We start from the raw sequence: 11,737 nt of genomic DNA, 5'->3' as shown, positions 1-11,737 counted from the left end.
GGGGCTGGGAGCTGAGGCTCGGGTTTCAGTCGGAGTGCAGGGAGAGGACTGGGGTTGGCGGCGTGAACACAGCCTGAAGGGGGCTAATGCGCCACAGCTAGCCGGGAGGGAGTCCGGGAAAAAGTCTGGAGCTGCCGAAGAGACAAGAGACTTTTTCCTGCCTCTTTGATTTGCTGTGCATGAGGAGAGGGGATTAAGAGCGCTGGCAAAAGGGGCTCCAGAGACGGGCGTGAGCCGGGGCTGATTATCAGAGTGGAACCCAAAGACGGGCATGAGATGCTAAGGCTGCTGCTGCTGCCACTAAGAAGCCTGTGTGCGAGCACAGGTCACTCTCCACACCTCCCCTCCTGGGAGCCTGTGCAGCCCGCCACTGCCAGGGTCCCGTGATGCAGGAACAACTTCCCCAGGAGAACGCACAGTGCGCCTCAGGCTGGTGCAACGTCATGCCGGCCTCTGCCACCACAGGCTCGCCCAGCACCCATGCCCCTCCCTCCCCCCAGCCTGAGTGAGCCAGAGCCCCCGAATCAGCTGCTCCTTTAACCCCGTCCTGTCTGAGCAAAGAACAGATGCCCTCAGGTGACCTACACGCAGAGGCGGGTCCAAATCCAAAGCTGAATCCCAGAAGCTGTGGGAACAAAGAAGAGAAAGGGAAATCTCTCCCAGCAGCCTCAGGAACAGTGGGTTAAATCTCCACAATCAACTTGATGTACCCTGCATCTGAGGAACACCTGAATAGACAATGAATTGAGGAGGTGGACTATGGGAGCAATGATATATATATATTTTTTTTTCCCTTGTTCTCTTTTCATGAGTGTGTATATTTATCCTTCTGTGTGAGATTTTTTTCTGTATAGCTTTGCTTTAACCATTTGTCCTAGGGTTTTGTCTGTCCGTTTTTTTTAATTACTTAAAAATTTTTTTTTCTTAATAATTATTTTTTATTTTAATAACTTAATTTTATTTTATTTTACTTTATTTTATTTTATTTTCTCTTCTTCTTTCTTTCTTTTTTTCCTCCCTTTTATTCTGAGCCATGGGGAGGACAGGCTCTTGGTGCTCCAGCCACGTGTCAGGGCTGTGCCACTGAGGTGGGAGAGCCACGTTCAGGACACTGGTCCACAAAAGACCTCCCAGCTCCACGTAATATAAGACAGTGAAAATCTCTCAGAGATCTCTATCTCAATGTAAAAACCCAGCTCCACTCAGCGACCAGCAAGCTACAGTGCTAGACACCCTATGTCAAACAACTAGCATGACAGGAACACAACCCCATCCATTAGCACAGAGGCTGCCTAAAATCATAGTAAGGGCAGAGACACCCCAAAACACACCACCAGACATGGACCTGCCCACCAGAAAGACAAGATTCAGCCTCATCCACCAGAACACAGGCATTAGTCCACTCCACCAGGAAGCCTACACAACCCACTGAACCAACCTAGCCACTGGAGACAGACACCAAAAACAACGGGAACTATGAACCTGCAGCCTGCAAAAAGGAGACCCCAAACACAGTAAATTAAGCAAAATGAGAAGACAGAGAAACACACAGCAGATGAAGGAGTAAGGCAAAAACCCACCAGACCTAACAAATGAAGAGAAAATAGGCAGTCTACCTGAAAAAGAGCTCAGAATAATGATAGTAAAGATGATACAAAATCTCGGAAATAGAATGGAGAGAATACAAGAAACGTTTATCAAGGATTTAGAAGGACTAAAGAGCAAACAAACAAGGGTGAACAACACAATAAATGAAATTTAAAATTCTCTAGAAGGGATCAATAGCAGAATAACTGAGGCAGAAGAATGGATAAGTGACCGGGAAGATAACATAGTGGAAATAACTACTGCAGAGCACAATAAAGAAAAAAGAATGAAAAGAACTGAGGACAGTCTCAGAGACCTCTGGGACAACATTAAATGCACCAACATTAGAATTATAGCGGTCCCAGAAGAAGATAAAAAGAAAGGGACTGAGAAAATATTTAAAGACATTATAGTCGAAAACGTCCCTAATATGGGAAAGGAAATAGCTAAACAAGTCTAGGAAGCACAGTGAGTCCCATACAGGATAAATCCAAGGAGAAACATGCCAAGTCACATATTAATCAAATTATAAAAAATTAAATACAAAGAACATATATTAAAAGGAGCAAGGGAAAAACAACAAATAACACATAAGGGAATCCCTATAAGGTTAACAGCTGATCTTTCAGCAGAAACTCTGCAAGCCAGAAGGGAGTGGCAGGACATATTTAAAGTGATGAAGGAGAAAAGACTACAAGCAAGATTACCAAACAAGGATCTCATTCAGGTTTGATGGAGAAATTAAAACCTTTACAAACAAGCAAAAGCTAAGAGAATTCAGCACCACAAAACCAGGTTTACAACAAATGCTAAAGGAACTTCTCTAGACAGGAAACACAAGAGAAGGAAAAGACCTACAATAATGAACCCAAAACAATTAATAAAATGGTAATAGGAACATACATATCGATAATTACCTTAAATGTAAATGGATTAAAAGCTCCAGCCAAAAACATAGACTGGCTGAATGGATGCAAAAACAAGACCCGTATATATGCTGTCTACAAGAGACACATTTCATACCTTGGGACTCATACAAACTGAAAGTGAGGGGATGGAAAAAGATATTCCATGCAAATGGAAACCAAAAGAAAGCTGGAGTACCAATTCTCATATCAGACAAAAGAGACTTTAAAACAAAGACTGTTATAAGCGACTAAGGGCAGTACATAATGATCAAATGATCAATCCAAGAAGAAGATATAACAATTTTAAATATTTATGCATCAAACATAGGCGCACCTCAATACATAAGGCAAATACTAACAGCCATAAAACGGGAAATCAACAGTAACACAATCATAGTAGGGGACTTTAACACCCCACTTTCACCAATGAACAGATTATCCAAAATGAAAATAAATAAGGAAACACAGCTTTGAATTATCCATTAAACAAGATGGACTTAATTGATATTTATAGGACATTCCATCCAAACAACAGAATACACATTCTTCTCAAGTGCTCATGGAACATTCTCCAGGATAGACCATATCTTGGGTCACAAATCAAGTCTTGGTAAATTTGAGAATATTGAAATCATATCAAGTATCTTTTCCGACCACAATGCCATGAGACTACATATCAATTACAGGAAAAAAAATCTGTAAGAAATACAAATGCATGGAAGCTAAACAACACACTATTTATTAAAAAAGAGATCACTGAAGAAATAAAAGAGGAAATCAAAAAATACGTAGAAACAAATGAAAATGAAAACACGATGAACCAAAACCTATGGGATGCAGCAAAAGCAGTTCTAAGAGGGAAGTTTATAGCAAAACACTCCTACCTTAAGAAACAAGAAACATCTAAAAAAAACAACCTAAACTTACACCTAAAGCAATTAGAGAAAAAAGAACAAAAAACCCCAAAGTTGGCAGAAGGGAATAAATCATAAAGATCAGATTAGAAATAAATGAAAAAGAAATGAAGGAAACGATAGCAAACACCAGTAAAACTAAAAGCTTTATCAGAAGATAAACAAAATTGATAAACCATTAGCCAGACTTATCAAGAAAAAAGGGGAGAAGACTCAAATCAATAGAATTAGAAATGAAAAAGGAGAAGTAATAACTGACACTGCAGAAATACAAAGGATCATGAGAGATTACTACAAGCAACTCTATGCCAATAAAATGGGCAATCTGGAAAAAATGGACAAATTCTTATAAATGGACAACCTTCTGAGACTGAACCAGGAAGAAATAGAAAATATGAACAGACCAGACACAAGCACTGAAATTGAAACTGTGATTAAAAATCTTCCAACAAACAAAAGCCCAGGACTAGATGGCTTCACAGGCGAATTCTATCAAACATCTAGAGAAGAGCTAATACCTATTCTTCTCAAACCCTTCCACAATATAGCAGAGGGAGGAGCACTCCCAAACTCATTCTACAAGCCCACCATCACTCTGATACCAAAACCAGACAAGGATATCACAAAGAAAGAAAACTACAGGCCAATATCACTGATGAACATAGATGCAAAAATCCTCAACAAAATACTAGCAAAGAGAATCCAACAAGACATTAAAAGGATCACACACCATGATCAAGTGGGATTTATCCCAGGGATGCAAGGAATCTTCAATATATGCAAATCAATCAATGTGATACACCATATTAACATACTGAAGAATAAAAACCATATGATCATCTCAGTAGATGCAGAAAAAGCTTTTGACAAAATTCCACACCGATTTATGATAAAAACTCTCCAGAAAGTGGGCATAGAGGGAACCTACCTCAACATAATAAAGGCCATATACGACAAACCCACAGTAAACATCATTCTCAATTGTGAAAAACTGAAAGCATTTCCTCTAAGATCAGGAACAAGATAAGGATGTCCACTCTCACCACTATTATTCAACATTATTTTGGAAGTCCTAGCCATGGTAATCAGAGAAGAAAAAGAAATAAAAGGAATACAAATTGGAAAAGAAGAAGTAAAACCGTCACTGTTTGCAGATGATATGATACTATACACAGAGAATCCTAAAAATGCCACCAGAAAACTACTAGAGCTAATCAATGAATTTGGTAAAGTTTCAGGATACAAAATTAATGCACAGAAATCTCTTGCATTCCTATACACTAATGATGAAAAATCTGAAAGAGAAATTATGGAAACACTCCCATTTAACATTGCAACAAAAAGAATAAAATACCTAGGAATAAACCTACCTAAGGAGGAAAAAGACCTTTATGCAGAAAACTATAAGACACTTATGAAAGAAATTAAAAATGATACCAACAAATGGAGAGATATACCATGTTCTTGGATTGGAAGAATCAATATTGTGAAAATGACTACACTACCCAAAGCAATCTACAGATTCAATGCAATCCCTATCAAACTACCAATGGCATTTTTTACAGAACTAGAACAAATCATCCTAAAATTTGGATGGAGACACAAAAGACCCCAAATAGCCAAAGTAGTCTTGAAGGAAAAAAGCGGAGATGGAGGAATCAGACTCCCTGACTTTAGACTATACTACAAAGCTACAGTAATCAAGACAATATTGTACTGGCACAAAAACAAGAAACATAGATCAATGGAACAAGATAGAAAGCCCAGAGGTAAACCCACGCACCTATGGTCAACTAATCTATGACAAAGGAGGCAAGGATAAACAATGGAGTAAAGACAGTCTCTTCAATAAGTGGTGCTGGGAAAACTGGACAGCTACATGTAAAAGAATGAAATTAGAACACTCCCTAACACCATACACAAAAATAAACTCAAAATTGATAGGAGACCTAAATGTAAAACCAGACACTATAAAACTCTTAGAGGAAAACATAGGAAGATCACTGTGACATAAATCAAAGCAATGTCTTTTTTGATCCACCTCCTAGAGTAATGGAAATAAAAACAAAAATAAACAAATGGGACTTAATGAAACTTAAAAGCTTTTGCACAGGAAAGGAAACTATAAACAAGATGAAAAGACAACCCTCAGAATGGGAGTAAATATTTGCAAATGAATCAACGGACAAAGGATTAATCTCCAAAATATATAAACAGCTCATGCAGCTCAATATTAGAAAAACAAACAACCCAATGCAAAAAAGGCAGAAGACCTAAATAGACATTTCTCCAAAGAAGAGATACAGATGGCCAAGAAGCACATGAAAAGCTGCTCAACATCACTAATTATTAGAGAAATGCAAATCAAAACTAAAATGAGGTATCACTTGACACCAGTTAGAATGGGCATCATCAGAAAATCTACAAACAACAAATGCTGGAGAGGGTGTGGAGAAAAGGGAACCCTCTTGCACTGTTGGTGGGAATGTAAATTGATACAGTCTCTATGGAGAACAGTATGGACGTTCTTTAAAAAACTACAAATAGAACTACCATATGACCCAGCAATCCCACTACTAGGCATATACCGTGAGAAAACCATAATTCAGAAAGAGTCATGTACCAAAATGTTCATTGCAGCTCTGTTTACAATGGCCAGGACATGGAAGCAACCTAAGTCTCCATCAACAGATGAATGGATAAAGAAGATGTGGTGCATATATGCAATGGAATATTACTCAGCCATAAAAAGGAATGAAACTGAGTTATTTGTAGTGAGGTGGATGGACCTAGAGATTGTCATACAGAGTGAAGTAAGTCAGAAAGAGAAAAACAAATATCATAGATTAGCTCATGTATGTGGAGCCTAGAAAAATGGTACAGATGAACCAGTTTGCAGGGCACAAGTTCAGACACAGATGTAGAGAACAAACGTATGGGAACCAAGGTGGGAAAACCACAGTGGGGCGGGGATGTTGGTGTGCTGAAATGGGCGATTGGGATTGACAGGTATTCACTGATGTGTATAAAACTGATGACTAATAAGAACCTGCAGTATAAAAAAACAAACAGACAAACAAAAAAACAACTAATACTAAACTTTCTTTGGGTTATTTGTATGGAAATATGTTAATATAAATGTTTCAGACATTACATGAAATTTCTAAATCTTATATGTTGTGGTATAATGTTATAAGTCATAATTCTAGTTATTAGTTTAAAATGTATATCTCAGAAATAACTAAATTTCCTTGTCAATTGCATTAGTATGAACTTTCACTAAATCTTTAACCATGGTCATTTTTAAGTCTTTTTTCATTTACAGACAGTTCTTGGTGTACTCTGATGCTTTTGCAAAAATGTTCCTATAAGTGTTTCATCTTCAAGGAATTCATGGGAAAGACTCTGACAGGTACATGTTTCTGGTAACTGACTATACTGCTGAACTGAATGAATAAGCATTTTCAGAACTCTAATGGAAAACTGATGAATTCATAAAAGTGCTAACAAATATCAAGATGAAAAAAAATTAATTACATGGGAGTGAGTGAACTGATGAGGATGATTATAATTTTTGTGACTTTCTGTTTGAATAAAAAAAAATCCCACAAGGACTCAGAGGCAAAAAATATACAAATCAATTTTCACTTCAAAGTAAAGGAGCTGTTACAGTGGAGGTCTACTGGACTGAATGTCAATATTATGATATAGTATGAGTGTGTTTCGTGTTTGGTAATTGCAATCATTGTTGCTTTTGTTGTGGTCATCCATTTACAATGCTTGGTGTCAGTTTATTTATCTCTTGTAAAAATAAAATACAATGTGTGTGTGTGAAAAAAATAATAAAAATTGTGACATAGTTAAAAAAAAAAAAGAAGCAAGGGAAAAGCAACAAATAACATAGAAAGGAACTTCCATAAGGCTATCAACTGATTTTTCAGCAGAAACTCTGCAGGCCAGAAGAGAGTGGCATGATATATTTAACGTGATGAAAGGGAGAAACCTACAACCAAGAATACTCTACCCAGCAAGTCTCTCATTCAGATTTGATGGAGAAATCAATAGCTTTACAGACAAGCAAAAGCTAAAAGAATTCAGCACCACCTAACCAACTTTACAAAAAATGTTAAAGGAATTTCTCTAGGTGAAAAAGAAAAGTCCACAACTAGAAACAAGAAAATTACAAAATGAAAAAGGCACACAAATAGTAAATATAATAAATCATCCACACACAAAACTACAAGGGAGGTTAAAAGACAGAAGTGCTAAAATCATCTATACCCACAATAAGCAGTTAAGGGGTACACAAAACAAATAGGTGTAAAATATGATATCTAAAACAGTAATTATGAGGGGAGGAGAATATAAATGTAGGGTTTTTCAAATGCATTTGAAAATAAGAGATAAGCAAAATAAAACAATCATATATATATGATTGTCTGATAGACTGCTATACAAAAGCCTCCTGGTAACTGCAAGACAAAAATCAATAATACATATACCCACAAAAAGTAAAAGGAATTCAAACATAACATTAAAGATAGTCATCAAATCACAAGAGAAGAGAATAAAAGGAGGGGAAAAAAGGAAAGTAGGGCGGGAAGACCTACAAAAATAAATCCAAAACAATTAACAAGATAGCAATAAGAATATACACATCATTAATTACCTTAAATGTAAACGGACTAAATGCTTCAACCAAAAGACATAGAGTAGCTGAATGTATACAAAACAAGACACCTACATAGGCTGCCTGCAAAAGATTGACTTCAGGCCTAGAGACACATAAAGACTGAAAGTGAGGGGATGGAAAAAGGTATTCCATGCAAATGGGAATCAAAAGAAAGCCGGAGTAGTAATACTTATATCAGACAAAATAGACTTTAGAATAAAGACTGTTATAAAAGACAAAGAAGGACACTACATAATAATCAAGGGATCAATCCAAGAAGAAGATATAACAATTGTAAATATATATGCACCCAACATAGGAGCACCTCAATATATGAGGCAAATATTAACAGACATAAAATGAGAAATTATCAGTAACACAATAATAGTAGGGTACTTTAACACCCTGCTTACATCAATGGACAGATCATTCAGACTGAAAATCCATAAGAAAACATAGGCCTTAAATAACACATTAGACCAAATGGACTTAATTGATAAATAGAACGCATTCCATCTGAAAGCAACAGAATACACATTCTTTGCAAATGCACATGGAACATTCTCCAGGATAGATCACATGCTAGGCCACAAAATAAGCCTCGGTAAATTTTTAAAAATTGAAATCATATCAAAGCATCTTTTCCAACCACAATGCTATAAGACTAGAAATTAACTACAAGAAAAAAAACCTGCAAAAAACACAGACACGTGGAGGATAAACAATATGCTAACAAACAACTAATGGGTCAGTGAAGAAATCAAAGAGGAAATGAAAAATATGTAGAGACAAATAAAAACAAAAACATGACAATCCAAAACCTATGGGATGAATCAAAAGCAGTTCTAGGAGGGAAGTTTATAGTGATAAAAGCCTACTTCAGGAAACAATAAAAATCTCAAATAAACAAACTAACCTCACATGTAAAGGAACCAGAGAAAGCAGAACAAAAAAAACCCAAGTTAGTAGAAGGAAAGAAATCATAAAGATCAGAGTAGTAATAAATGAAATAGAGACCAAAATAAATAGAAAAGAACAATGAAATTAAAAGCTGGTTCTTTGAAAAGATGGACAAACTTGACACATTTTTAGCCAGATTCATCAAGAAAAAAAGGAGAGGGCCCAAATCAATAAAATCAGAAAGGAAAAAGGAGAAGTTACAACCAACACCACAGAAATACAAAGGATCATAAGAGACTACTATGAGCAACTATACACCAATAAAATGGATAACCTAGAAGAAATGGACAAATTCTTAGAAAGGTACGATCTCCTAAGACTGAACCAGGAAGAAAGAGAAAATATGAACAGACCAATTACCAGTACTGAAACTGAATCAGTAATTTAAACATGCCCAACAAACAGAAGTCCAGGATCAGATGGCCTCACAGGGGAATTCTACCAAACATTTAGAGAAGAGTTAACACCTATCCTTCTGAAACTATTACAAAAAATTGCAGAGGGAGGAACACTTCTGAACTCTTTCTATGGGACCACCATCACCCTGATACCAAAACCAGACAAAGATATTAGAAAGAAAGAAAGGAAGGAATAAAGAAAGAAAGGAAGGAAGGAAGGAAGGAAGGAGGGAAGGAAGAAAGGAAGGAAGAGAGGAAGAAAGGGAAACAAAATTACAGGCCAATATCACTGATGAACATAGATGTAAAAATCCTCAACAAAATACTAGTAAACCAAATCCACCAATACCTTAAAAGGATCATACACCATGATCAAACAGGATTTATCCCAGGGATGCAAGGATTTTTCAATATTTGCAAATCAATCAATGTGATACACCATATTAACAAATTGAAGAAAACCACGTGATAATCTCAATAGATGCAGAAAAAGTGATAAAATTCGGCATCCATTTATGATAAAAATTCTCCAGAAATACGGCATAGAGAGAACCTACCTCAACATAATAGAGGCTATAAATGACAAACCCACAGCTAACATCCTACTCAACAGTGAAAGGGTGAACGCATTCCCTCTATGATCAAGAACAAGACAACAATGCCCACTCTCACCACTTTTATTCAACATAGTTTTGGAAGTCCTAGCCACAGCAATCAGAGCAGAAAAACAAATAAAAGGAATCCAGATTGGAAAGGAAGAAGTAAAACTGTCACTGTTTGCAGATGACAAGTTACTATACATAGAAAATTTTAAAGACACCACCAGAAAACTACTAGAGCTCATCAACAAATTTGGTAATGTTGTAGGTTACAAAATTAATACACAGAAATCTGTTGCATTGTTATACACTAACAATGAAATATCAGAAAGAGAAATTAAGAAAAAAAATCTCACTTACCATCACACCAAAAAGAATAAAATACCTAGGAATAAACCTACCCAAGGACGCAAAAAAACATGTACTCCAAAAACTGTAAGACACTGATGAAAGAAATAAGATGACACAAACAGATGGAAAGATATACTGTGTTCTTGGATTGGAAAAAAAATCAATATCATTAAAATGACCAAACTACTCAAGACAATCTACAGATTCAATGCAACTCTATCGAAATACCAATGACAATTTTCACAGAACTAGAACAAATAATTTTAAAATTTGTATGGAAACACAAAAGACCCTGAATAGCCAAAATAATCTTGACAAAGAAAAACAGAGCTGGAGGAATCATGTTCCACTTTAGAGTATATTATGAAGTTACAGTAATCAAAACAGTGTGGTACTGGCACAAAAACAAACACATAGATCAGTGGAACAGGACAGAAAGCCCAGAAATAAACCCACACACTTATGGTTAATTAATGTATGACAAAGGACGAAAGAATATACAATAGAGGAAAGACAGTTTCTTCGATAAGTGGTGTTGGGAAAAATGGACAGCTATATGTAAAAGAATAAAATTAGAACATTCTCTAACACCATGTACAAAAATAACAAAAATGAATTAAAGACCTAAACATAAGCCCAGATACTATAAAACTACTAAAGGAAAACTTAGGACACTCTTTGACATAAAATGTAGCAACATTTTTTTGGATCCATCTTCTGGATTAATGGATACAAAAGCAAAAATAAATAAATGGGACCTAATTAAACTTAAAAGTTTTTGCATAGCAAAAGTAACCATGAACAAAACCAAAGGCAACTTATGGAATGGGAGAAAATATTTGCAAGTGATGCAAACAACAAAGAATGAATTTCCCAAATACATGAACAATATCAAAAAAACAACTCAATCAAAAAGTAGCTTGGGATTGACATATACACACCATTATATATAAAATAGGTAACTAATAAGAACCTACTGTATAACACCAGGAACTCTACTCAACACTCTGTAATGGCCTATATGAGAAAGAATCTAAAAAAAGAGTGGATATATGTATATGTATAACTGAATCATTCTGCTGTACAACTGAAACTAACACAACATTGTAAATCAATTATAATCCAATTAAAAACTTTTAAATATATATACAATACAAAGGAGGGGAGTAGGAAAAAATAAAAACAAACGAAAGAAAATCATCAAAAATGGGCAGAAGGCTTAATAGACATTTCTCCAAAGAAGATATACAGATGCCCAACAGGCACAGGAAAAGATGCTCAACATTAATAATTATTAGAGAAATGCAAGTCAAAACTACAATGATGTATCATGTCACACCTCACACCA

The sequence above is a fragment of the Mesoplodon bidens genome (assembly GCF_964165515.1).
Source record: "Mesoplodon bidens genome assembly, chromosome: 11".
Lineage (NCBI taxonomy): Eukaryota > Metazoa > Chordata > Mammalia > Artiodactyla > Ziphiidae > Mesoplodon > Mesoplodon bidens.
Note: the sequence above shows the minus strand (reverse complement) of the source record.